Source organism: Cupressus sempervirens, chromosome 1 (assembly GCF_028749045.1).
Source record: "Cupressus sempervirens isolate cs-2001-9-10 chromosome 1, ASM2874904v1, whole genome shotgun sequence".
Taxonomy (NCBI): Eukaryota; Viridiplantae; Streptophyta; class Pinopsida; order Cupressales; family Cupressaceae; genus Cupressus; species Cupressus sempervirens.
In genome coordinates, this window is record NC_143118.1 from 891,139,375 (window position 1) to 891,144,116 (window position 4,742).

Below are 4,742 nucleotides of genomic sequence, written 5' to 3' on the forward strand. Positions count from 1 at the left end.
CAAGTAAAATAGTTGATGCTGAGTAAAGTTTAGTTGATGTTGAGCACTAGTAAACTTTATTTCATGTCAAGTGATTTTATAGAGGATTTTGAGTAACATAGTTTGTGTCGAGCAACGTAATTTATGTCGAGCTTTATAAGCAAGTTAATATCGAGTGTTAGCATTATTAGAAAGATCATGAATTCGATGGATTTTGGGCTGACAATTTTTCTTTCTTAGATTGTGTGAACCATGTGGAAGATATGATTGATGAGCTAGTGGCACAAATTTTGAAGTAAATTCAAAGAGGATTGAAGTAGAAGTTTCTAGAAATGAAATGGAATGAGGGGTACATTCATTGAATCCTACCTAATCTATCCTAACCCTAAATTTGATGGAGAATGAATGAAAAAATATCTTAATTCTCTATTTATAGGGATGGTTGGTCAAAAGCAAGGGTTGTCCTATGTGAAAACCTAAGAAAGACAAGAAGTCTATGGTATTGCTTCATTCAGTGACCTAAGTGAAGAGTTTGCATTGGCAAGTTAAGAAAGAAGGCTTAATGGTATGGATGCTTGAAGGGTAAATAAGCTATCAAAGCTTAAGTGTGTAAAAGTCAAGTAGATTGGAGGACTAAAATAGAGATATGTAATTTGCAAATGGAGTTGTAAGTTGTTATCAGATTAGGCCTTACTATTACTCTCTAATAATTGTATCAATCTAGGGTAAATCCTTTGGATTAAGGTTGACCTAATAGTCATGTTAGAAATGGAAAAAGAAATCTATAAATAAGTAATACCAGGAAAGAATCTAAGTGACTAAATGCATGAAAAGATATTACCATAAAATAGGAGAGAGAAAGCTTCAAGCTCCAACACCATGAGACAAGATATTTGGAAGGGGAAAGCAAAGAAAACCCCTTGTGACATTATGAATGAGGCATGAAAAGCCTAAGAAGAGAGAGAGAGAGCAAGAGAGCAATGCTCATATAATAATTGAGAAGAGGAAGAAACCTCATTGTTGAGAAATGAGAGAAGAGGGTCATCTCTTAAATAGAGATGAGAGAGAGGAGTTAGAATGTAACTCCCATGTCTATGAATGCCACCATTCATAAGTGTGTGAGGCCAAGTGTGAGATTCCTCTTAAGGAGGAATAATATAAAATTAGAAATTACAATATATATTTGTCCTCACATATTCCACTAATGACAAAATAAGATGTAGTGGAAAAAGGACAAAAAGAAATATATTAGGATACCTTGGCTTATATCCTAATATATTATAACAATAAATAAAGGAGGTCTAACCAAGTGGTTTATAAATACACCAAGGAAAGATTACAACTTCTAACACCCCCCTTTAATCTTTACTTGGGGAAATTACGTCAAAGGGTATTAAACCCATAATTTTACAAAAATCTGCAACTTAATCTTCAATATGAAGTAATTTGATTGTCTTCAAGCCATATGGAACATTTTTAGATCCAAGAGAAGTACATGAGTCCTTTGAAAGTGGAAGCATATACACCTCTTCATATGTGGAAAACCAAGAAGGTTCCTTGATGGATCACCTGAAAAAAAAAAAACAACAAGACAAATATCCACAAGTAGAATGCCATCATATATGCAAATTGTTAGAAATGAAAATTTGAAATCCTTTTGAATAAGGATAATAAAAGTCTCATAGAGAAACAATGAGTAAAACATGTTACCACAAAACAATGGAGATAACTTGATATCAAGATAAAGTATATGCTCAAAAAATTGTCAACAAGGACAAATTGAGTAAAAAGCTTGATCAATTCTCTCATGAAAAGAATATTATACTAATGCACAAATGACCACAGACAAGGCCAACTAATGATACTTGCATCAATCTTGCATCAATCACGTGGATATAGACAGTCCACTTAATGAATCATCTCACTGCAAGCTAATGGGGGCGTCCCTCCATAACATGCATGACTCATGATCTAAGCAATAATGTATGTAGATCATTATCACATTAATATATGAAAATAACATAAAAGAGAGACATGCTGATCAAAGTAGAATTATCATGATTTTGTTAGGATAATCAAAAGAATGGATTATGAGGGTGTAATAACATATTGCCTTCAAATTGGATCAAATCATCTGAATTTGGAGGGAAAACTCCAATAATAGCATCCTCTTCATTGAGGAGCAAAAATGGAACAACAAGGAGGGAAACTCCATAAAAATTTTAGCTTTTCAAAGTAGAGCATATAGAATCAAATGGAGGGAAACTCCATAGAAATATCAATCTTTCAAAATGGAACCAATAGAACCAAATGGAGGGAAACTCCATAAAAATATTATCCTATCAAAATGGAATAGATAGGATCAAATGGAGGGAAACTCCATATAAAATGAGTGCATACCAATATAGGATGGAGGAATACTCCATGGGCCAGATAAGGAAACTATGTATCAGTTATACTGAGGGGACCTACATAGTTAACCTTGAAAAAATATTAAGCTCCCTACGCAACTCAAAAAAAAAATCATATAAATCATGTATATCAATGGTATAATACCATAAAGTGCCAACATGGGCATAGAACAATGCTATAAAAGCGTAAAATGCAGCTATGGGCACATCAAAATATCAAAATGAAGGCAAATGTGTAAGATTACTCATAATCCAATCAGAATTAAGTAAAATGATTTAAGGAAGATCAACTAAATATAGATATCAAGTATAAAATGCCATTGAGGGTAAACATGAGTACTCAATTCATTTTGTGAAGGTATAAAGGATGGACCCACCATTAAAACAAGAATCCTCCTGAATTATTATAAATGAGGATATTTAAAAAAACTTAACTTTTTATGTTAAAAATAAAAATAAAACTTTGATTAGTTTTAATTTTTAATTCTAAGATAACTTCTCAAAAAGAAAAATCCTCCTTAAACTTCTCCCTATTCTTACTTAAAACCATGTATAATAGTAAGAGAGATTTAAAATAAAATATGGCACTGGTGTTTGAGCTGTCTGACTATGAATGATTACATGCCAAAAATAGGTTGACAAAAGGCAATGATAAAAGCAAATGATACCTCTGTCAAGAGCTCAAAAAAGAAAAAGAATCTTGCATGCTAAAAAAAGGTTTTGATGGCTATAACGATATGGACAAGTTTGAAGAAATGATGGCAAAGTGCAATCTTCCTCCTCATCTACTACAAAGCCTCCAAATTAAAGTATTCGCTTTTTCTAAGTATGCAAAAGCAAAAGCGAGCAAAGTGTAACAACGGCAAAGAATGAGCATATCACTACAATAACCCCAACTATCTTCAACCATGATTTTCTATCTTTGTAGAAAATCAAAAAAGATCAGGGTGTATATGATCTCTATGCCGAGACCTATGCCATTTATCGTAGCCACAAGTATACTATTCGGTTTTACAATAGGCAATCCGTACAAGACCCACAGAGCACAATTCAGAATCGTCATAGCATATGGAATCCCTGAAAACCCTCGCATGTTTTTCCATTTGATTATCTTGTAAAAGGTCAAATCTGGCCGAGAGGAAGAGGAAATGAGGGTTGGATCAGGGGCAAAGTAATAGAGGCGCACTTCTTCCCTTTAACCCAAACTAATACTGCCATTGTCTCCCTCGTTGGCCTCAATGATTTCCTTTTCCACCGCAATGCCTCTCTCGGAGGCAAAAGTAAGCATAGTAGGAAACCCTGAGATGAAGTGCAGGGGATGCATATTGAGTCCTGACGTCTCATCAAAGGGGCCAAGTTGCAGCTGATCTCTCGGGCAGAGGCGCACCTATGTTGGCGAGGGTGGCTCCGGGAACATTGTTAAGATGGTCCACAATGTTATTGAGTATGGGGATATGCAGCTAATTTCTGAGGCTTATGATGTGCTCAAGCATGTTGGGGGTTTGACGAATCAGGAACTGGTAGAGGCTTTTGCAAAGTGGAATTGTGACGAGCTAGAGAGTTTTCTGATTGAGATTATAGCGGATATTTTTACTGTCAAAGATGAGCATGACACCGGGGAGCTCGTCGATAAGATTTTGGACAAGACTGGCATGAAGGGGACCAGAAAATGGACGGTGCAGCAGGCCGCTGAGTTGTCGATTGCTGCGCCAACTATTGCAGCTTCGCTGGATAGTAGGTATCTGAGCAAGCTCAAGGAGGAGCGCATGGCTACAACTAAATATTCGAAGAAGCAGGGCTAGGGATACGGCCTATGAGCTCGATTTCTAGTGTGAACAAGAAGCAATTGGTGGATGATGTGTGTAAAGCTCTGTATGCCTCCAAGATCTGTAGTTACACCCAGGGAATGAATCTTTTGAGGGTTAAGAGCATCGATGGGGTGGGAAAATCAATTTGTTAGCCCGATGAACGGGAAAATGCAAAAATTTTGTATGTGATTCACACAATTGTAACACTAAAAAATGGCAGCTAAAGAACCTCGACAAACAGCAACGCAACTCAAATAACAAGACAGCACAAAAAATCTTCAATATACCATTAAAGAGGCTGTCCGATAAGACTGAATCATACTTAAGAAATTTTTTTTAAAAATTAATCACAATTTTTAACAAACATTGATATCAAGATAGGAAAACCCTTTGGTGGCAAGCCTTCCAAAGGGGGTTAGATGAAAAATAATAGAAAATAAGAAGTAACCTGCACAATTAGAGCAAACAAAAGTTAATCGGGTTTGGCGGTAAACTAGCCAAACTCAAAAAAAATTCAAGTTCTTCCATCTTAAGAAGATTAAAG

General features: G+C 35.5%; 1 pseudogene; it reads left to right on the forward strand.

Annotated features, from left to right (window-relative positions):
* Positions 1-3,649: 3,649 nt before the first annotated feature.
* LOC149580723 (6-phosphogluconate dehydrogenase, decarboxylating 1, chloroplastic pseudogene) lies at positions 3,650-4,350 on the forward strand (annotated as a pseudogene).
* Positions 4,351-4,742: the final 392 nt, after the last annotated feature.